General features: G+C 43.9%; 1 protein-coding gene across 1 annotated transcript in view; it reads right to left on the bottom strand.

Moving 5' to 3' along the window:
• The window catches only part of LOC143986685 (uncharacterized), a 78,272-nt gene that overhangs the window by 42,620 nt on the left and 10,781 nt on the right, over positions 1-24,871 (bottom strand). The window lies entirely within an intron of this gene.

A 24,871-nucleotide genomic window follows, 5' to 3' on the forward strand; every position in this document is an offset into this window, starting at 1 on the left:
TTACTAGCTAATATGAAAGTTTAAAGCTGACATAAAGACACTGGGCATGTGGGGTATTTGAGGACATTTTATTTCTTCTGCTCCAGATAAAAACCTGTAATGGGAAGGTTGTTACTGGAGATCGTGGGGTGGGTGTTGTTGAATGTTGTTTTTATATGGCTCCAGGGGAAGGTCAAGCAATTTTTTCAAGGCCCCAGGGGAATGCCAGGCAGCTTTTGGCCAAAGGATTGTATGCTTAATTGTAGCTGCTGCCTACACTTTCAGTCTTATTCCTGGAGAAAGACTCAAGGGAAAAGGCTTACAAGGACCAGGGTGAATTGAAATAAGTCTCCCACTAATTTCCCCATGAAATCCAATAGGGATCTCCTTTCCAGTTGCCAGATTTTTTACCCAGTTTGCATTGTCTTTCATGTTTGCTTGACCAGGACAGGGATGGACTTATGGAGAAAAAATATTTTAAACAATACACATTATTAAAAAAAGGAAATCAGCTAAAATGTCTTAACCCAAACAAAAATAATTTAAAATAATGTGATGATGAGTAGAAATATGTTAATGTGGAATTGCACAGGCCTTGAACTGAAGGAAGGGGGCTGTTTTCACCAGTTCATCACCTTGCATGATACAGCGGGCTCTATTGTCCTAATATAACCCCAGCTCCCCAGAGCATCTCCTCATGCCATAATCACATAGAAGGTGGAGGAGGAAAAAAAAGTTAAAAAGGAGAGGGAACAAGAGATGGAAAATGAAGGCGGAAGAAGAGATTACAAAGGAAGTGGAGGAGGGGGAGGTGAAAGAAGAAGGGGGGAGGAGTAGTGGGAAGAGTAGAGTGTGGGGTGGAGTGATTTTTCCCAGGTAAAGGGCAACCAGATAGTTATGGCCATTGTCACACATAACCTAGCCTGACTAAACATGACATGGGATCAGCCACTTCTTGGTCTAGGTCTGGAGAACTGCCAGAAGCTCTGGCAGTTCCCCCTAAGCATACAGTATGGGCTGCCTAATCATATACCCCACCTTATTGTTGGACTACTCTTCATAGTAAGCTCAACTGCCAGCACATCATTGCCCATTGCTGTTCCTTGCATGATGTCCCCTGACTGCTGTTTGGATGAACCCTCCTCTACCTCAGCTAAACAGCAACTATAGTTCTTGCTGACAGACACATACTGTAATGCGGTCCTAAATATGACTGATTGGTCTATGAACTGTTGTGTCACTTATCAATTTTGATGATGTTATAGGGCTTCAGCATTTTGATTATTTTTTATAAGAGTAAACATTCCTGTACCCTTAGGATCTGTTGGGGCTGATAAATTTTGGCCTATTGCCAACAAAAAAACAGGTGATACAGCCGAAATTATCCCCCAAAAAATAGACCTTCTTTTCAAGTTGAAATTAATCAGATTATGGTTAGCCGACAATTCATTATAGCCGCGAGTGCTTTTAAATTACTTTTTTTCCTGCAGAAATTACACTTTGTGCAGGGACAGTTCTAAGCACAGGAAACATGCACCCGTTTACAGGCATACTATACACAGCCCCCCATGAAATTTAAAGAAATATTACACTTTTATTGTTTCACTTTAAGCATTATTAAAATCACTGTTCCTGAAAAAAACTGCAGTTTTTAAACTTTTTTTTTTTGCATTGACCCATGTCCCCTGCGGCAGGAGCCGGGTCCCCAAACCCTTTTTAGGACAATAACTTGCATATTAGCCTTTAAAATTAGCACTTTTGATTTCAAACGTTCGAGTCCCATAGACTTTAATAGGGTTCACACAAATTTTAGGTCTAAACCGAACTGGGGGGTGTTCGGCTCATCCCTAATTACAAGCAGGATTAAGCAAAGCCCCCTTGCTAATCAAACCCCAAATTTGCCAATCCTTATTCCTATCCCGATTACAATGGTACACCAAACAGGAAGAAAAATTGGCATCAGGGACACAGGCAGAAATACAAATCTGACAGGAGTTCTAGCCTTCCCCTACTTTACTAAAGAATATCATTTTATGTCTGTCTGTGATGCTGTTAGAGAGTTCCACTTACTTCCTATGTGGTAAAACCTTATCAGCAGGATAGGAAGTGAGAGTAATATTCTCTAATGAAGGCCCCTGATAACAGTGAAACTTTTTAGGGTTCCAACCTTCCCCCACGTTATCTAGAAACTAAGAAAAAACATTTTCACTGTACAGCTCATTTATTATAATAATCTTCCAATGCAACATAATGCACCCAAAAGAGGACAAGCACAATTTTTTTCCAACCTATGGCACAGTGTTACAACACCACATACTATATTGTCAAAAGTATTGGGACACCTGCCTTTAAAACGCACAAGAAATTTAATGGCATCCTAGTCTTAGTCCGTAGGGTTCAATATTGAGTTGGCCTACCCTTTGCAGCTGTAACAGCTTCAACTCTTCTGGGAAGGCTGTTCACAAAGTTTAGGAGTGTGTCTATGGGAATGTTTCTGTTTCAATGATTTTTATTTAAATTACGTTTTTATCAGTAACAAGGGTTCACATTGATACATATTTCGATCACAATCATATTACAGTTTTGGGTCTCAGACTAGTATGGAAGGAACCATATGTACTCATATTAAAACATATATCAACAAACTAGTGAATCATAGGATGACCAACACTCTCTTTTAAAAACTGTTCATTATATATCTGACAATACTATCAATAACCTTTATATTACTGTAGAGAAACTGTCGTGAGGTAGAATCCAGTTACCCAGCTTGGAATTGTAGCAGTTCTTTAATAGTAAACGTATGCTGGTTTGGATATTCTGTAGAGCCCACTATCATACATGTGGGGAGTCTATGGGAATGTTTGACCATTCTTTCAGAAGCACATTTGTGAGGTCAGGCACTGATGCGGACAAGAAGGCCTGGCTCACAGTCTCCGCTCAAATTCATCTAAAAGGCGTTCTTTTGGGTTGAGGTCAGGACTCTGTGCTCTGTGCGGGCCAGTCAGGTTCCCCTACCCCAAACTCGCTAATCCACATCTTTTTGGATCTTGCTTTGTGCACAGGTCCAAATCATTTGGTGGAGGGGGGATTATGGTGTGGGGTTGTTTTTTAGGGCTTGGTCCAGTGAGGGGAACTCTTAAGCAGGAGCATTGCTAGGTGGCAAAATGACCAGGGGCTTCAGCCTGAAGTCCAAGCCTGGCACCTGGGGGTACCTACCTGATGCGCACAGACCTACCTGACATAAACTCTGACTGACCTACCTGACGCACACTGCCCTGACATACACTGACCTACCTGACATACACTGACACACACTGAGGGACCTACATGACTAGACTTCAGGTGACGTGACCTCCGAGTCCTCCTGTGGCTCAGCCGTACTGTGTGGTGTGTCCATCAGAGTAGAGTAGACTAGACAGCACTGCAACAGGCACTCCACTGGTGACTCCAGGCAGCCAGAGCCATGACAGGGGAGGAGAGCCAAGCGGGGATCTTTTAGTGACACGGTGTGTCAGCCACGTTGTAATTCCCGCCTTCTGGAGCCTACAGCACCTATGATGGATGTCACACGTCCGATCCCGGCATTGGCCCAGTGGGACGTCCATCATAGACAGGCTCCAGATCGGTCCTCAAGACTCAAGTGCAAGCACACGCTTTTTGTCCCGCCGTGGCCGCGCACAGATGCAGTGTGTCTCTCCGGGCCGGCCGTACGTGCCTATAATGACGTCACATGTCCCGCAATCCTGGCATTCATTGGACCAGTGTGATGTCCATCATAGGACTTGGCAGCATGGTACCTATGATGGACGTCTCAGTGCTAGGATCGTGGGCGGGATCGTCTGACGTCCAATAGACTCAGTCACTCAGAGTTAGGTGCCACCACCCACGTGACTGTACTTTGTGCTCGCTCATTCTCTCTCAGAGCAGTGTGGCGCTACACTTTCACGGGGGACTCGGGGCTAATCATTTTTAAAGTAAATGGCTGAGACTCTGGGCTTTTCAGGGTCACATTCAGGGCTTCGGCCCCCCCTAGCCACCCCCTACCGATGCCCCTGTCTTAAGGCGTCAGCATACCAAGACATCTTTGACAATTTCATGCTCCGAACTTTGTGGGAACAGTTTGGGGGTGGCCCCTTCATGTTCCAACATGACTGTGCATCAGTGCACAAAGCAAAAAAAGGTGGAAAGGGGTGTGTTGCGCTTCCTTAGATACCAAGAAAGAAATATAAGACTCATAAAGTAAATAGAGACTAACAATTCTCCTCAAAGTGTGAATAAAAGTAAGTGCAATAGTGCTCAATACTTAAAACTTATAAAGTTGCATTCAAATAAACATCTGATATATAATGTGCTTGTGCATCATTCAGTGTCCAAAAATACGCGAAGATGTGTCTAGGACTATAAAGTGCATATAATTAATTAATATTGCAATATAGAAAAAAGGTGAAATATCTGTGATTAAACTACAAACAAATATGTACCAATAAATCAATGTGATAAAATGATCTAAAAAAGATTCTATGGATACTTTAAAAACGATGATCTTAAACATGCAAAAACAGAGAGAAGTAATATTATATTCCTTAATCCAAAAGAGAACGGAGTAGCAGCAAAATAGCAGAAAAAATGTGGATCTCGATAAAGTGTCCCATACACAGTCCAATCATGCAACTTTAGAGTGTGATTTCACAATCAAACATAAAGTGCAATGTGCAAAAATAACTCTCCTCCAAACGGTGTCCCGTGTCAGTGCTGATGGTCCTAAATAATTACCTCACAGCTGCAAGGTATACAGCAAGACAATAAATTTGCAGGGGGAATTCCGGGGGGTCAAATAGACTGTGGCTGGGACTTCTTGACAGTGCCGCTCTTCCTTGCAGTTTTTGGCCGACAAGCAATGGTCAAAATAACAAGTGAAAGATATCCTCCATGGTGTAGTAATTTAAAACAAGCGATTTATTTGTAAAGATAAAACTACTCACAAACAGGAGCGAATAGGCAGGCACACACAGCTAAACAGATCGGTGGACGGTACGAACGTCACTTCCCGTTGAAACAAAGGGGCCAAGCCCAACCCCTGAAAAAACAACCCCACACCATAATCCCACCTCCACCAAATGATTTGGACCAGTGCACAAAGCAAGGTCCATGAAGACATGGATGAGTGAGTTTGGGATGGAGGAACTTGACTGGCTTGCACAGAGTCCTACACTCAACCCAATAGAACACATTTGTGATGAATTAAAGTGGAGACTGCAAGCCAGGCCTTCTTGTTCACATCAGTGCCTAACCTCACAAATGCGCTTCTGGAAGAATGGTTAAACATTCCCACACTCCTAAACCTTGTGGACAGCCTTCACGAAAAGTTGAAACTGTTATAGCTGCAAAGGGTGGGCCAACGCAATATTAAACCCTACAGACTAAAACTGGAGTGCCATTAAAGTTCACAGGCGTCTGGAGGCAGGTGTCCCAATACTTTTGGTAACATAGTATATGTGTGAAGCCAGTCTGACATAGCGAGTTACTTATCTCACTTTCCTTGTTCTGTATAACTCAGGGAGGGCTCAAATGTTTTACCTCTGTGCATATCTTGACAGATCAGCGTTCTCATGGTGTTCTCTGGTTGTGATTGTGTAAGATGTGAGATTTTTGTGCTATTACTTCTGCAGTGTTTCATGGAAAATTTGCTGCAATAAAAGAATATGGCAAATGACCTTTTGTGAGCGATATTTCTAGACACAACATATTGTGAGGAGTTACTAGAGTGAATTGTGTATGTAATGATTTCCCATGTTTACTGTTTTCTACTCAATTTCACCGACAGAATACGAAATCAAAGAGCACATAATTATCAATTTATTTATCAATGATCAGTGTGCCACAAGATACTGTACCAGCTGCTCGGTTTTTATCAACAACTCTTCTTCCTTTGGAACACTGCTAAAGTCTTAATTTATACCCAAAACATACATATTTCAGAGCCACAAATTAAATGTCAAAATTATGAAATATTTACAAAAAAGGACAAATTGAAGAAGATTACAAAGCCAACCAGTATCAATTAGCAAGCTCACCCTGTTCTCTTTTGTAATATAAAGACAGAGATTAGACTTTAATAGTGGAATAATGATCTAATAAATTTGAATCTTGCCTTGAGCTGAACAATCGACTGACCAATTTAAATGCCTGAAACTGGACCTGATTTTTTTTTTTTTTACTAAATCTGGTTCATTTCACAGTCCTCTAAATCAATATGAGGGTTATCTGCAGACACAAGCTTGCAGCTGCCCACATAACTTGTGCTATCCATCACAAAGATTTAATTATGACTCTTATTTGACTGTTTATCATAAAAAATTAGGTTTGATACTTAAACAAAGCCTAATATTGCCCTATCGGAAATGGCAACCCATTTTGAATTATTACATAGAGGGGCTTTCATAGTAATATCTTGGAAGGACAAGAGTAGAAAAAAAAAAGTAACAATCTAAATTTGCAGTTACTTTAGAACTCTACGGCTCTTATGGACTTTAAGATGGCCTTTAAATTGGCAATGCTGTAAAAGTTTAGTGCTGCCTCTCCTTTAGAGATGAAAAGAAGGAGAAGATTGAAACCTAAAGGTTAGGATGAAATGCACTTTACTGCTATCTGAGAGAACAAATGAGTTAAAATAATTTCAAATACCAGAATACCCTACAGGGAGGAGATATTACTATTAAAGGGTTGTTATAGCTGCAATAAATGTAGGGACAATAAAAATAAATTGATGAAGTAAATGTCAAAGCTTTTCCCCTGAGCTGCCCCCTCACCTTTGCCTTTGTCCAAAACTAGAACATCGCCAATTACGAAGGGTGGAATCGGCTTTCGGTGACAATTGTGACAAGTGCCTACTAGCACGGAGAAGACAATTATGCATAGCCTTAAAATATTTTATCATGGTACAATGTTTGGAAGAAATCAATTAATGATTCAAGACCTCCACCTTCATTTATTATCCTTATACAAGAATAAAAAGCATACGTAGACGAAAAATAGGAAAAAACAATTCTAAAGTATATGGCTTTGCGTCACGTGTAGAAAGTAGCACTGGTAAGGTGGTCAAATATTTTTAATATTATTAAAAAGTGATTTAGGTGGCATGGAAACCTAAGAGTGCGTATGCAAACCTACTGTATAGCCATCAGGTAGCAAACAAGAAGCTACTGGTCTGGATGTAGTCTGTAAAACAACTGTGTGGGAAGAATAAAAGAAAAGAGAAAATGCAGACTAAGAGCTTCTGCCATGACCTGTTCACATCACGTATTGAAAAAGAAAAATGCATGCTAACATCATTTTGCATTCTGAGAACTAGGGTGAAAAAAATACCTTTTATGCACCTTTTATTTTCTTACAATTTTCAAGTAGACTAGAAGCTTTACATATATGTGTGATATATCCTTAACATTAGTATTCAGCTGTGACATTGTAATGTGTGAATATGTTTAAGCCATTATAAGTGTATATATCATAAAAAGGTTGGTGATATCTAATACCACATCCATGTATTTTTATATATATTACACATGCACACAGATGACCACCTGTCCTTGCAGAAAAAAAGCTTACAATTGGTCAGTCAATACAGAAACGGCACAGAAACTGCAATATAGTAACACTGCCTTTACTTATCGCTAGAAAAAGCCACACAACTAGAAATACAGTCAACATACACTACATACAAAACAAGGTAAGTGAGATAAGCAATTCGCTATGTCAGACTGGCTTCACACATACACTATATTACAAAAGGTATTGGGACACCTGCCTTTACACGCACATGAATTTTAATGGCATCCCAGTCTTAGTCCATAGGGTTCAATATTGCGTTGGCCCACCCTTTGCAGCTATAACAGCTTCACCTCTTCTGGGAAGACTGTCCACAAGGTTTAGAAGTTTGTCTATGGAAATGTTTGACCGTTCTTCCAGAAACGGATTTGTGAGGTCAGTCACTGATGTTGACGAGAAGGCCTGGCTCACGGTCTCCGCTCTAATTCATCCCAATGGTGTTCTATCGGGTTGAGGTTAGAACTCTTTGCAGACCAGTGAAGTTCCTCCACCTCAAACCCGCTCATCCATGTCTTTATGGACCTTGCTTGTGCACTGGTGTGTAATCATGTTGGAACAGGAAAGGGCCATCCCCAAATGGTTCCCACAAAGTTAGGTGCATGAAATTGACCAAAATGTCTTGGTATACTGTTGACTTAAGAGTTCCCTTCACTGGAACTAAGGGGCCAAGCCCAACCCCTGAAAAACAACCCCACACCATAATCCCACCTCCACCAAATGATTTGGACCCATGCACAAAGCAAGGTCCATAAAGACATGGATGAGTGAGTTTGGATTGGAGGAACTTGACTTGAACAAATACAGGAGTACTAAGTCTGACTGAAAGGGTTTCACAGGTAGAAGAGGAGAGGGATGGAAGCTAACACTAAATGCATCCCAATGCATCATTGAGCATGACTTGTGACTTTGATTGCTTTATAAAACATATATAACTTACTTCAGGCAGGTTGACAATGTCCACCCCTGTACTTCCTTAATTGTTATGACACCTTTCAATATTACTTACACTGGAACTGATCAGCAGCTTCCTGTACAGTCATCACCTGCTGCCTTCTATTATTGCCATTTTGCACTTTCCAAGCTTGACAAAGGGGAACCCCCAAAAAACATTGTCTAGTACCTTGCAACCTAATCAAGGCCTGGACGTAAATGCAGATCAGAATTTCACAGCTAGAGAGGATGCTGCTTTAATACAGCAGTATTTGCCAGAGAAAGCAGGAAGACTGTTCCCAGGTAGTAGCCTGACCACTAGTCCTGACAGGCTATAACCATCATCCAGCGGCTGTTTTTTCAGGAGCATGCTACTTCCTAACATGTGAGTGAAACCAATGTTGTTGTTTTTTTTGTTATTAAGTTATTCACCTTGAATGCATATTTGTTGCCACTGTTGTTTATTCTTTTTCCTCTTAACAATATAGAGGTTTCCAGCTTGTAGAACCTCTGAGTGTTATTTCCTATGATAAGGGTGATGATAACAGTACCATGATAAGCCTATTTATGTCAAAGAATCTCTCAGTGCAACTGTATTTACAAGTACTATTACCTCCTTGGCACAATTAATGCACTGGGGTGTATCCCATGTTGTGTCTCTATATCCTTTGTTCTTTATACAATGTTGTGCTTTCCTACCATTGGGACAATGGGCTGCCTTACTAGTGTTCAACAGAAAATTGTATCATTCATTCATCAACTCCTTCCCTGAGACTTAAGCCCCTGTACACAATAGCCGAATGTTGGGAGACATCGGCCGGTTCAGTAAAAACCAGCCAGCATTCGGCTCTCGTGTATGTCTGTCTGACAGTAAACACCACCTACTTTGACCAGTTCCTGTGTAATAATCCTAGCTGAATTCTGCCCACCCTAATTGCACTTTGTGTACACAGTTTGGCTTTGTCTATGCAGTTGCTATATCACTTTGCTTATCTGCCTGTATATCAGCTGTCATCTGTGGGGAAGTACTGAATGGATATCTTGGGAACAGATAAATCCATAGATACCTCCAGGATGATGCGCTGAAGAGGGCTGTATCTTAGGTTCCTTAACCACTTTCCGGCTGTGCTATAGCTGAATGATGGCTACAGCACAGTTCTCCAGTTCTGAGAGGGCATCTATTGATGTCCTCCCAGAATCTCACCCCCCAGCACACTCTCGAGGTAAAGGACCAATCACAGCAGACTTTTACCATGTGATCAGCTGTGTCCAATCACAGCTCATCACATGTAAACAAATTCTGGTTATCAGCATTTCCTTTCCTCAGCGCTGTCTGAGGAAAGCAAAGCCGATAACCAGCAATCCCCCATCAGTGTCCATCAGTACAGCATATCCGTACCCATCAGTGCAGCACATCAGTGTCCATCATTGCAGTATATCAGTGCTGCCTATGAGTGCCCATCAGTGCTGCCACATTAGTGCCCATCAGTGCAGCTCATCAGTGCTGCCTCATCAGTGCCGCCTCATCAGTGCCCATCAGTGCAGCTTAACAGTGCCCATCACTGCTGCCTCCTCAGTGCCAATCAGTGCAGCTTCATCAGTGCACATCAATAAAGAAGAAAAATTACTTATTTGCAACATTTCCTAACAGAAACAAAGAAAAGGTGTTTTTTTTTCAAAATTTTCAGTGTTTTTTCATTTGTTTAGCAGGAAATAAAAACCCAGTGGTGATTAAATACCACCAAATCAAAGCACTATCTGTCCCCAAAAAATTATACACATATCAGATGGGTACAGTGTTGCATGACCACGCAATTGTCATTCAAAGTGGACAGCACTGAAAGCTTCATTCCACCACCTGGGCAAGAAGGTGGTGGAATTGCCCAGTAGGTAAGTAGTTAAAGTGTATTTAAACCCAAAAAGTTCATAAATTGCAGCTTATCAGTCTGACGTGGCTGCATTTGTTTTCTTTTTTTTTCAGGTTTTTTCCCCTTTACTAAGGGGAAATAACATAAATTCTGCCCCTTCGTGTCTATATTCACTTCTCAATGGCTTCAATGAAATCGCTTTGGTTGTCACACATAATCACAATAGAAAATAGAGATAACATGCTGTCATTTCAGTTCCCAGAAAGTGACAAGGACATTGCATTTCTGCATGTCTGGCATGAACAACAGGCATGCTTGATAAAAATGTTCTTAGCCTAAAAAAGGAAACTAATGTAGCCAATCCCTTCCAAGGACTGTTAAGCTAAAATATATAACATTTTGTTTTTGGGTTAGAAATACACTTTAGACATCTATAAAAGATTATAATTATTGGTACAATGACAGAGTAACCTCATGAAGAGAGGCCAGGTTGAGCTCAGAGTCTAATGCCCTGTACACACGGTCGGACTTTCCGACGGAAAATGTGCGATCGGATCGTGTTGTCGGAAAATCCGATCGTGTGTGGGCTCCATCTGACTTTTTCCATCAGAATTTCCGACACACAAAGTTTGAGAGCAGGATCTAAAATTTTCCGACAACAAAATCCGATTGTTTAAATTCCGATCTTGTGTAGACAATTCCGACAGACAAAGTGCCACGCATGCTCAGAATAAATTAAGAGACCACAGCTATTGGCTACTGGCCTGTTTATAGTCCTGACGTACGTGTTGTACGTCACCTCGTTAAGAACGAACTGATTTTCCGACAACTTTGTCCGACCGTGTGTATGCAAGACAAGTTTGGCACAAAATCCGTCTGAAAAAATCTGATGGATTTTGTTGTCGGAATGTCCGACCGTGTCTACAGGGCATAAAAAATACTTATTTTACAGAGTAGTTCTAAGATTGAGGGAGTTCCCTGGCCCCTGGAAAAGGATTTATAGGTTAGTAAAAGAACTGTTTGTGTTCAATATATAGGCCAGGATCCCTTTAAGCTTTTATTTATGTACTGATGTAAGGGGGACATGTAGCCCTAGAATAGCTCTGCACAGTTGAGTCTACATTTACACACTAACCAATGACCCAGAAGTTTTAACGGCCAAACTATACTGTGTTTACTAAAACAGTCAAAAATGTACTTGTTTTACTAAAAAATATCCAAGGGTTGAATTATTTTATCAGTGATTTTATTTCATAATACAGTATGATCAGCTTCACCTTAGTCCATATTCCAATATTAATTTAGAAACCCTGACAATATGTATTGCTATGTTCTTATCATAAAACACAATTCATTCACTGTAGACATTAAATGAATCTGTTTTAGATAAGAAATGAAATCTCAATTATTCCCTTGCAATAATTTGTATAATAATGATGATACCGTATTTTTCTTGTAGTTTGAATTAAAGTGTAGATCTATAAGTAGACGTGCAAGTGTACTAATTAACCTTGTCACTTTTCCTGCTAGCCTAATTAACCATTTTACAACTAGCTGAAGCCATTTCACCATAGTGGTTGTTTTGTGTTAAGTAGCCCTGTCATTGTTATTGGAACTAAGTCAATTGCCATCTCCGCTGGGTCAATTAGTCATGTTTCTGTCACTAGCACTAATAATTGTACTGACTGTTACAAGGGGTAGACACAGTTCTTATATCCCTTTGCCACTGTTAGCAATATTCAAATAACACAATCACAGATAAACTAAATTGAATATTTCTAGAAATACTATAATAGATGGACAGAGAAACCCCCGGATGTATAAAACAAAAGATCAGTCCACTTAACCACCAGCCACAACCTCCCACATTCATGACCAGCCACAACCTTGATGGGCGTGTCATCCATGATCCACAAAACCAGGATGAAGTGATAGATAGATTGACAGTGACAGGGTGAAAAGCTTTATCTGATGGTCTGAGTATATTTAGGAATAGACCACAGACAATATGTAATGCCGCGTACACACGACTGGACTTTTCGACGGAATAGGTCCAACGGAATAAATCCGTCGGATATTACGATCGTGTATGGGCTCCAGCGGACTTTTTCCCAAAAGTCCGATGGACCTAGAAATAAAACATGTTTCAAATCTTTCCAACGGACTCAAGCCCGGTCAAATCTGTCAGTGTGCTTGTGTGCGTCCAAGTTCGTTCATTCGGAAAGACCATCGGAACTCTGCCCAAAGTCCATCAGAAAGACCATCGGACCTAGTCTGTCGAAAAGTCTGGTTGTGTGTACGTCTTTGGAAATCTAAAAAAGGGGCCATAACAAGTTTGGACATGCATGCAGACAGGGGCAATATGAGAGCTAAACTGCATTTATACCTGTGTCATTTAATCCATGTTGTTTAATACATGTTAATGCACGTCACGAGCATAATGTTTTTGTTTTTTTCTATGGAGTCCATTTACATCTGTGTGCAACAGCTCATGGAAAAACACACGCAATAGGCATTTTCATGTGTTATAGAGCATGGCAAAAAGCCCTCACCCCCTAGACCAGTGATGGCGAGTAGGGATGGGCTGAATAGACCCCTTTCCTGTTCGCACCAGAACGTTCGAACACTGCGAAAGATCGAATTCCAATAACAAACCCTCCTGCAGCACTGAATGCCCATTCTGAAAGCGAGCTGGATGCAGGGCAGCCCAACAACTCAGTAGCATACTAGGCAAGTTCTGGCCAGTGGTCTATTCTCATGACCCAGTAAGTCAGTGGATCGTCAGCTGGAAAGCTCTCCACCTCTGTTTTGGCCCCGAGGTAATCGTCCACCATGTGATGCAGACGCTGTCAATGGGATGTGGAAGCTGACAGCCCTGGGCGGCGAGGACTAAAAAAATTCCAAAATGCCTCACTTCTCCAACGCTCCTCTCTTGACCAACAGAAGATTTTGAAACAATGTTTTCCATCACACTGTAACCTACTGGAGTCAGAAAAAATGTTCAATAAAATCCTCTTTAACGTGTCCTCAAGAGATTTTATCTTCTGCACTCTCTGTGGAGACATGATGAGTTCTGAGACCTTCCCCATATAACGGTGGTCAAGGAGGGTTGCCAACCAGTAATCATTCTTCTCCTTCCTGCCAAGTATTTGTGGATTCTTTTACAGTCTTTGAAGCATGAGGTTACCCATGCGCCTCAAATTTGCTGAGGCTTGAGAAGCAGACTCCTCAGGGTCACTCAGGATGACAGCATCTGGAACTTCCTCCTCCCAACTCATGACTTTCTCTTCTTTGAATCCTATAAAAGTGTCAGAATCCTCCTCCTCATCCCCCTCATCTCTCTCCTCCTGTGTGTTCTGGGACATAGGAATGATGGTGTCTGGATAAAGTGGGGCTTGAGAGGAAAGGAAGTCCTCCTCTTCCTCCTGCTGCTCTGCCTCCAGTGCCCTGTCCATAATGCCAAGTAAAGTCTGCTCCAGCAGGAACAAAACAGGGATTGTGTCACTGATGCATGCACTGTCACTGCTCACCATACTTGTGGACTCCTCAAATGGTGACACTACAGAGCATGTACCCTTAATTATTAAGCATTGGCATGGGGGAAAAAAGCAGAGACGGCCTTAGCCCATCATCATGTCGTACTCGCACAGGAACTCATTGACGGCCCTCTGCTGCATGTATAGCCTCTGCAGCATTGCCACAGTCAAGTTCCACCTGGTGGACATGTCACAAATCAGGCGGCTTATGGGCAGGTAGAATTCCTGCTGTATGACCTCTTGAAATGGCTACAGACTCTTCTGGCCTGTTTTAGTACATCTTGAAATCCTGGATACGTACTTAGGAAACGCTGTACCACCAAATTCAGGACATGTGCCAAGCACGGCACATGTGTCAACTTTCCTTATCTAAGGGCTTACAGGAGGTTTGAGCCATTATCAGACACTACCATTCCTGGCTCCAGCTGGCATGGTGTGAACCACCTCTGGGCCTGTCCCTGCAGAGCTAAAAGAATCTCTGCTCCATTGTGTTTCCTGTCCCCTAAACACACCAGCTGAAGCACTGCATGGCACCTTTTAGCCTGACTCATGGAATAGCCCTTTGAACGCTTAGGGGGTACCTGATGTTCATAGGACAATTCTGCAGAGGAGGGCATGGAGGTGGCAAAGGAGGAGGAGGGGGTAGAGCTCACAGGTCTGGCATCATCCCCACTAGCTGTATGGAGACATGGGGGCACAACAAGCTACAGCAACGAGCCCTGTCCTGCATCCTTTCGAGTTGCAAGCAGTGTTACCCAGTGTGCTATGAAATAAATATATCATCCCTGCCCATGCTTGCTGGACCACATGTTAGCAGTAAGGTGGATTTTATGGCTGACTGCCTTGCCCAATGATGGCAGAACATTCCCTTCCATGTGATGGTAGAGAGATGAAACGGCCTTAAGTGAAAAGTAGTAGCAACTAGGAACCTGCCATTGTGGTACAGCACATTGTGTGGATTCACGGAAGGGGGCAAATTCCACCAGGCTGAAAGGCAGAAGTTGGAAAGCCAACAGCTTTGACAAGCTTGCATTTAGACACTGGGCATGTGGGTAGCAAGGACTGTATTTTTTTGCAGTAAATGGGGCAGAGAAATTTGCCGGCTACAGTCTACAGTTGGTGGTGTGCTGATGGCAGATGTGCTGCTAGGACATGGGACACCCTGTGCTATACCATCATCCCTGTCAGTAGAGGCTGCTCAGAGGTAATGACTTGGTATAGCAGGGTCAGACTTAAGTGGGTAAGGAGGAGGAGGGACAGATTTGTGCGTCTTTTGTGTGGCTTTCAGGTGCTCTAGCCAACGGGCTAAGTGGTTGGATGTTAAATGCCTTGTTAGGCATTTGGTACCCAAATGGTTGGTGATTTTGAAACGTTTGATGTGCCTGAGACACAGTTTGCAGATGACAACAGTGTGATCTTTGGGGAGTGGGCCAAGAGTTAAAAACTGCAGAATGTGATGGAATAGGGTGGCTGCTCTCTACTCTTTCTTGATGTCGGCCTCCTTGGAGTTGTGCTGCCTCACCTTCAGTTTCCTCCTCTGCTCTATCTGGCACCCATGTCACATCAGTGACCTCATCATCATCATCATCATCATCATCATCTCTATCTCCTCCATCTTTATCATTATCACTGGAGACAACTTGGCAATACGCTGCAGGAATGCCAATTTGTCTACCAGTGTTCCTCCCTCTCTCTAGGCTCATGTTCCTGTCATCCTCAACCTCAGAACCAACATCTGAATCCAGTAATTGCTGGGCATCATCAAGGCGCAAGTGGCTGACACTGTGGTCAAATAACTCAGCTGAGTCCTCAATGGCTGATGTTGGGGCTATGGCAGGAATAGATGTGGACAAGGAGGCAGGTCTATCCACTCTGGCAACTGCAGCAGACTGCACACTTGTCTCTGCTTGTGTGACAGAGGATGAGGAGGATGAGGAAGGTTTAGCATGCCAGCCCACCACCTCTTCTGCATGCAGTGGCTGGATAGCACAGGCAAACTCACTAAACAGAGGAAATGATGCCCTGCCTGAGGAGTGACCACCACGTCCACCTTTGCCTGTGGACACATTTGTTGCTGGCCCCCTTACAGTGCCAAGTGAACGTCTGCTTCTCCTTGTTGACATTATTGGGTTGAGGGGGGCGGTGCTTATAAGCAAATGTAAAGAATAAGTTGACATCTGTACGTAGATGCACTTTAATGAATGTTAATCAAGTGTTTGGTGCATTTTAATTTGAGTACTCAAGTTACACAGACACACTCCACGGATATACTATAATATACTGCAATATAATGTGCAAAACATACAGTGATGCAAAGAACTATATGGCGTTAAACTGGTAGTAATGCACGCAAAATTATATGGCGTTAAACTGACACTAATGCACACAAAATGATATTGCGTTACACTGGCAATAACGCACGCAAAACTATATGGTGTTAAACTAGCAGTAACGCATACAGTGCATGTATCCTTAATTATCAGCCATTGGCATGGGGAAAAAAGCAGAGGCTTCCTGAGCCTGTCATCGTGCCGTACTGGCACAGGTACTCATTGATGGCCGTCTTCCGCATTTATAGCCGCTGCAGCATTGCCACAGTCGAGTTCCATCTGGTGGACATGTCACAAATCAGGCGGTTTACAGGCAGGTAGAATTCCCGCTGAATTTCAACCAACCGAGCACTGGCTGTGTATGACCACCTGAAATGGCTACAGACTCTTCTGGCCTGTTTTAGTACATCTTGAAATCCTGGATACGTACTTAAGAAACGCTGCACCATCAAATTCAGTACATGTAAACGATAACGTAACTGTAACGCACACAGAAGTAAATGCTGTTAAAATGGCAGTAACGCACAAAACTATATGGCGTTAAACTGGCAATAACGCACACAAAACTATATGGCGTTAAACTGGCAGTAACGCACACAGAACTGTATGGCGTTAAACTGGCAGTAACGCACAAAACTATATTGCGTTAAACTTTTTCCATGATGCTCAACTACACAGCAGAGTGCATGAACATCATGGGGAATGTAGTTCCAAAACATCTGGGGTGCCAAGGTTCGTCATCACTGCCCTAGACTATTTTGACCTCTACTTTATTTGACTTCGATTGGGCAAAAATAAAAATTCAGAATGCATAAAAACACATCTGAATGCAGGTTAAAATGCACATTAACTTGCATCAAAAACAAAAAAACAAATGCAGAAAAAAGCAAATGCAAAGGTGTGAACCTAGCCTCATTATTAGGATGAGGCTCCAACAAGAACTTAAAGGCAATGCATTGCCGTAGGGTAGATGTGTCCAACGTATATGGTAAGAGTGCCCATCTTCTGTCTAATATGTTAAAACAGTCTGACACAGGATTGACCGTGTTTGGGATGCTGGAAGACCAGACTCTTCTTTGAATAGATACCAGTGGACATTTATACTAACATTGGGACTTGCTGTCACTGTTATACTTTTTCATATACATATATGATTTTTTCTTTTCACTTTAATTCTCTCACATCGTGTATATTTTGATGTGTAGTTGTACTCTAGCGCTGCACTTTATATTTTTATTTGTGGTGAACTTGGTTTGTTTGTGTGCTAGCAGCTTTGCTGTGTTCACTCATGGTTTGGGTACACTGATTTGTATATATTTTTTGTTTTCACATAATTTTGGGGTTTAGCGCAGTGTTTCCCCTCCTCTTTTTTTGGCTATATAAATCCTGTATAATAATAATAATAAAAAGAAGCCCTTTTGTATGTGGTGGTAAAATTACCTCCAGACATGAAGAGTGCCCCTTGTCCTTTGTAATGACCTTAAAGTGATTAGGTTTCATTATGTGAATCAAGTTTACTATGTGGAACACTTATGTATTTATAAAAGAGAGAATAAATTCAGTTATGCTAATCTTTCTTAGCTGAAATATGGGCCATCTAACTAGCAGCATTATTCACTGCACACAGACTTTACTGGGACTGTACACATGTGCAACATCATAAAGACTGGGCCCCAACATTAACTGGCTGAAGAACTAGGGCTAAAGACCATACGTTTAGATAGCTGCTACACAAGATCATTGCCTATTGTTTATATTATAGGGAACCTCTTTAGGAAATCATACATTTCATTGCTGCCATTTATATAGAGTGCACTCGAAAGTGATTATAGACTACTGTTTACAGAGAAGGTATTGCAGTATTGATTATTATTACTGTTAGTGTTTTCCAGTATCATTACCTATTGCTACTTTTGTAGATTACCAGATCCAGGTTTACTCTCCATTCTATGCTGCTATAGCCTAGTGAACATATTGTCCAGTAAACGGCGATTCACCTAATCCTTTACTTTCTCATTTATGTACATACTGCTATTTACTGCAGCCTGGTGATAATATGTTGGGGTTCATTTACCAGTAACCACTTTGATGTTTGCTTTTTGATACTGAACTTTAGTTGCATGCAGAGTATCTATATCTGTGCTCTCAGTAGCAGTGCAGTATCCATTTGCTTAACCTGGTGTCAGTGGGGCTTAGGTTGCTCAAAGAGTCGAGGCAGAAGAACAGAGAACCCAATCTACCAATTGGCTCCTGCGAGGCTACAGGTGCAAAATAATGTTCCTCTCTCTGGAATCTATTATCAGTTGTATGCAACTAGTAATCATAAAATAATAATTGCTGGTATGTTATTTTTGCTTAACCATCTGTAGACCTGTCCACATTACAGTGCTTTATTATCTCTCTTATCTTACCCAGAATTATAGCCCATTAACTTTAGTGCCCTCTTGCTAGTCTGTTTCTGAAGTAAGAATTTTGCCCCATTAACCAGCCAACATTACATTATTACCTCTTGATTGCTAATTGAAATCCACCCACCACCCACCCCTATCAGTATAAATATAAGCTTATTTTGGGGGAATCATTTGCAGGGGTTACATTTGCAACTGGGACCCTTTCTCAAAGTGGGGCTATTTCTATAAGTGGGAGCACTTTGACAAATACACAAAGCGAAGGGACACAAGAAAATATGTTGAAAAACACCATACAGACATCAGGTGACCTTGTTTACCCCTTCAGCTCTTTCTCCTTGTAATATGCACTCTCTACCACTCCTTTTTACAGCTCTGTCCTCTATCCTTAAACTATTTCTCCTTCACCCCTCTTCTCCCCCCCCCACAGCATATATATATCACCCTCACTTTTGTCCTCTCCTTATTACTGCACCCACCAACTCCTGCTAATTCTAAATCCACACACACTAAAAATCTCCAAGACCCTGAGCCATGTCCCTTCATATACATCCCATTCCCATATTACCTCCCTCACCCTCCTGCTTCTCCTATCCTCTGGAGATATATCCCCAAACCCCGGTGTCAGGTCACCTAGAGCCCAGGTGACAGGTGCACACCGTAGGGTTGGGGGTGCACCGCAAGGCTGTGGACCCTACGGCTGACGGCTGCAGACGGGGGACAGGTCCCACTGGGGTAAGAGCGTAAGATTCCCCGGGGCGCGGAGTCTAAGAGCCAGCTGGTGTTCACCAGAGCTTCGAGTGGTGAAGATGGTCTTGGCTGCAACTGGCTCCAGGTCGCGACCCCCAGGGTCCCCCAGCTCACACCCACAGTAGGTAACAGGAGGATAGGGATGGTAAGGGACAAACCTAAGGTCAGGGCCACAAGCAGAACAGAATAGTCGGGTACACGCCAATAGGTCAGGGTCACAGGCAAGCAGGGATGGTCAGAACACGCCAAGGTCGGTAACGGAAATCAGTAGCAGAGCAGACGACAGGAAACAGGAAGCTAATACACAAAGGTTGATCAGCAGGATAGGCTAGCAGTGCAAAGGTTAATATAGTGTAGTCTGATAGGGGCTAGGGTGGAGCCATTCCAGAGGAAGGAAATAAAAGCAGTCAGGTGAAGCTCGGCTGGTCTCTAGAAATGAACACATGCAGACAGGTAAGGAGAACAACACTAATGCATAACCATGACAGTACCCCCCCCCTCTTACGAGGCCTCCCCCTCCCCCGCCTGGGACCAGGTTTAGAGGGGAACTTCAAATGAAACTTCCTCAACAGACGAGGTGCAAAGACCTCGGAAGCCGAAATCCACGACCTCTCCTCAGGACCAAAACCTTTCCAGTGCACGAGGTACTGGAGAATGCCTCTACAGAGTCGGGAATCCAAAATTTGGCTAACCTCGTACTCCTGATCATCCTCAGAGACCGGTGCTATGGTAGGGGAAGGACGAGAGAACTTATTGAGGACTAACGGCTTTAGAAGGGCAACATGGAAGGAGTTAGAGATTTTGAGGCTTTTGGGAATCTGGAGCTTGAAACAAACCGGATTCAGTTTAGAAATTATGGTGTATGGACCAATGAATCTTGGGGAAAATTTGAGGGAAGGAACCCGGAGTTTGATCTTCCTGGTGGAGAGCCAGACTTTGTCTCCTGGCTGAAAAGAGGGTGGCTTACGCCTGCGACGGTCAGCAAAACTCTTGAATTTGTTGGCAGCTTTCTGGAGGGAATCATGAACGTCAGCCCACATGGAATTGAATGATTCCTGAACAGTAGCCAAAGCTGGAATGTCAGAAGAACAAATCATAGGAAGGGGAAGCTGAGGATGTCTTCCATAAACAGTGAGAAAGGGTGTTTTCTGAGAACTGACGTTAACATGATTATTGTGGGAGAACTCAGCCCACAGTAATAGTGATGCCCAATCATCATGATGGGCAGAGACCAAGGTACGGAGAAAGACCTCTAACTCCTGATTAACTCTCTCAGTCTGGCCATTGGATTGGGGATGATAAGAAGAGGTCAAATCCAAGGTAATGTCGAGGGATTTGCAAAAGGCTCCCCAAAAACGAGAAGTAAATTGCACACCCCTGTCCGAGACGACATGCGAAGGAACACCATGAAGGCGGAAAATCTCTCGTACAAAAATGGGAACCAAGGCAGGGGCAGAAGGGAGACCAGGAAGAGGAACAAAATGAGCCATCTTGGAGAACCGATCGATTACTACCCAAATGGCCGTATTATTCTCCGATAGTGGGAGATCAGTGATAAAATCCATGGCGATATGAGACCAGGGCTCCTTAGGAATGGGCAAGGGCATGAGAAGACCAGCAGGGGCTTGAGTGGAAGATTTAGACTGAGCACAGACGTGACAAGCCTTAACATAGTCTTTAACATCCGAGCGGAGATTAGGCCACCAGTAGTGACGACTGATAAGCAGGAAAGATCGGAGGAACCCAGCATGACCTGCCATCTTGGAATCATGTCCCCAACGAAGGATCTTGGTTCTTAGCTCCGTGGGAACAAAGGTCTTACCAGGAGGAATCTTTGATTCCAGGGTGGTAGAATGGGCAACAATGCAAGAGGTAGGAATGATCGGCTCAGGATCAGGGTTGGACTCCTCGTCCAAGGTGTCAAATGACCTAGAGAGCGCATCAGCTCGACCGTTGCAGGAACCAGGTTTGTACGTAATCGTGAATTTAAAACGAGAAAAGAAGAGACTCCACCTGGCCTGTCTGGGGTTCAGACGTTTAGCATTCTGTAGGTACTGTAGATTCTTATGATCAGTAAAGATCGTTATGGAGTGAGGGGAACCTTCCAAGAGATGACGCCACTCCTCCAACGCCAATTTAATTGCGAGAAGTTCCCGATCACCAATGGCATAATTTCTCTCTGCCTGAGAATTTTTTTTGGAGAAGAACGCACATGGTTGACGTTTCTTCTCAAAGTCCTGAAGAAGCACAGCTCCCACCCCCATCGAAGAAGCGTCTACTTCAATAAAAAATGGGTCTTCAGGATTTGATCTCCTCAAGAGGGGTCCAGAGACAAAGGCCTGTTTCAGATCGTGAAACGCAGAGACAGCCTCGGAAGACCAGTCTTTGGCATTAGCACCCTTCTTGGTCAAAGCGATAATAGGCGCAGCAATGGAAGAGTAATTCCTTATGAACTGCCTATAATAATTTGTGAAGCCAAGGAAGCGCTGTGTGGCCTTGAGGCTAGCAGGAAGGGGCCAGTTGGTAATGGCAGAGACCTTTCCGGGATCCATGCGAAGACCCTCACTAGAAACAAAACATCCCAGAAACAGGACCTCGGAACATTCAAAGGAACATTTCTCCATCTTGGCATAGAGATTGTTCTCTCTAAGGCGCTGAAGTACGGTGCGTACATGGTTTCTGTGAGCAGGCAGATTTTGGGAAAAGATGAGAATGTCATCCAGATAGATGACAACAAACTGGTACAGTAGATCCCTGAATATTTCGTTGACAAAGTTCTGGAACACAGCTGGAGCATTACACAAACCAAAAGGCATAACCAAGTACTCGTAATGCCCGTCCCTAGTGTTAAATGTGGTCTTCCATTCGTCACCTTCTCGTATTCGAATGAGGTTGTATGCACCTCTGAGATCCAATTTAGTGAAAATGGAAGCCCCCTTCAACCTGTCAAATAGCTCAGATATTAGAGGTAAGGGGTAACGGTTTTTAATAGTCACAGCGTTTAAACCTCTATAGTCAATGCAGGGCCTGAGGGTGCCATCCTTTTTGGCAACGAAAAAGAACCCTGCTCCTGCAGGCGATGAGGATTTCCGGATGAAACCTCTCTCCAAATTCTCAGCGACATACTCAGACATGGCTTGGGTCTCTGGAATGGATAAAGGGTAGGTACGACCCCTGGGTAGGGTTGCTCCAGGGACAAGGTCAATAGCACAGTCAAAAGATCTGTGAGGAGGAAGTACCTCAGCAGACTTCTTACAGAACACATCCCGGAAATCGCTATAAGCCGCAGGAAGATCGGACGAGACAGATGTGGTAGCAATGGGAAGTTTCCTCTTGGGGGTCATCTTGGAAAGACAAGACGAGAAACACGAAGGACCCCAGGCCAGGATCTGCCCAGATACCCAGTCCACATGTGGCGAGTGGAGCTGCAGCCAGGGAAGACCCAATACAATGGGGGTAGAGGCCTTGGGTAGGATGAGGAAGGAGATCCACTCCTGGTGGAGTATCCCTACCGACATCCTAATAGGTAGCGTCTGGAAAAGGATAGGACCCCCTGGGAGCACAGTGCCATCAATTGCCGAGACTACTAGTGGAGTAGCGAGGGGAGAAAGGGTAAACTTCATAGAAGAGGCAGTTCTCCAGTCCATAAAATTGCCGGCAGCCCCGGAGTCCAGATATGCTAGGACTGATTGGGGAGAAGTGCCTACATGGAGGAACACCCGAAGAAGGAGACGAGAAGGTGATGTTTCTGGGTCCAATACTCCACCTTCCAAATGTATTAGACCCGAGCGTTTCCCGGACGGAGCGAGCAGGAGTCACGAAAATGACCCTTTCCCCCACAATAAAGACACAAGCCCAGAGTTCTGCGTCTAGCACGTTCTTCGGGGGTTAGTCTGGTCCGGCCCAGCTGCATGGGCTCCTCAGCAGACGGAGGATGCTCCACAGGGCGACGGGGAAAAAGCTCAGGCTGACTAGAACCTGGGGGGTGCTGGCGTCTTTTTTCTAAGGACCTCTCCTGGAAGCGAATGTCAATTTGATTACATAAGGAAATGACTTCGTCTAGCCCGGCGGGGATAGCTCTTCCTGCTAATTCGTCCTTCACTCGGTCTGAGAGGCCATGTAAAAAGGTTGCGACCAGGGCCTCATTGTTCCAGCTCAATTCCGCTGTAAGGATACGGAACTGAAGTGCATATTGGCCCACTGAACCAGATTCTTGGCGAAGGCGTAAAAGGGCACTAGCCGCAGAAGAAACCCGAACTGGCTCCTCAAAGATGTTACGAAAGAGCTTCAAGAAGTCGGACAGGCTGGAAACCACTGGATCATTTTTCTCCCACAGGGGGGCAGCCCAGGCTAAAGCTTCACCGGAGAGGAGGGACATGATATAGGCTACCTTTGCCCGATCGGATAGAAAGTTTTGAGGCTGGAGCTCAAAATGAATGGTGCATTGGCTGAGGAAGCCCCTGCAGGCCTTGGAGTCCCCAGAGAAACGGGACGGAGCAGGCAGTACTAATGAATGCGTGGATGCGACTGGTGCGGTAGGTGCAGTCGCAGACTGTACTTGAGGCTGCGGGTTCGGGGTTCCCAAGGAAGCCTGTAGCTGCTCGAAGCGAGAAGCCAGATCCTGGAGGAATCGCATCACCTGAGTCTGATTAGATTCCTGGGTCTCGAGTCTCCGCACTATGCCCTGCAATGGATCGACTGCAGGGAGCGGCACGTCAGCCGGGTCCATGGCTGATCAAACTGTCGGGTCACCTAGAGCCCAGGTGACAGGTGCACACTGTAGGGTTGGGGGTGCACCGCTAGGCTGTGGACCCTACGGCTGACGGCTGCAGACGGGGGACAGGTCCCACTGGGGTAAGAGCGTAAGATTCCCCGAGGCGCGGAGTCTAAGAGCCAGCTGGTGTTCACCAGAGCTTCGAGTGGTGAAGATGGTCTTGGCTGCAACTGGCTCCAGGTCGCGACCCCCAGGGTCCCCCAGCTCACACCCACAGTAGGTAACAGGAGGATAGGGATGGTGAGGGACAAAGCCAAGGTCAGGGCCACAAGCAGAACAGAATAGTCGGGTACACACCAATAGGTCAGGGTCACAGGCAAGCAGGGATGGTCAGAACACGCCAAGGTCGGTAATGGAAATCAGTAGCAGAGCAGACGACAGGAAACAGGAAGCTAATACACAAAGGTTGATCAGCAGGATAGGCTAGCAGTGCAAAGGTTAATATAGTGTAGTCTGATAGGGGCTAGGGTGGAGCCATTCCAGAGGAAGGAAATAAAAGCAGTCAGGTGAAGCTCGGCTGGTCTCTAGAAATGAACACATGCAGACAGGTAAGGAGAACAACACTAATGCATAACCATGACACCCGGGCCTCCATCATTTAACTGTACCCCACGCACCCATATCCCTGCACCATCTGGTAGCTGCCGAAATCAACACAATTTAGTTCCCATTTCTATTCTTCCCAAGG

The sequence above is a fragment of the Lithobates pipiens genome, unplaced genomic scaffold (genome assembly GCF_037356315.1).
Source record: "Lithobates pipiens isolate NorthernLeopardFrog02 unplaced genomic scaffold, aLitPip1_a1.2 Scaffold_18, whole genome shotgun sequence".
NCBI classification, from domain to species: domain Eukaryota; kingdom Metazoa; phylum Chordata; class Amphibia; order Anura; family Ranidae; genus Lithobates; species Lithobates pipiens.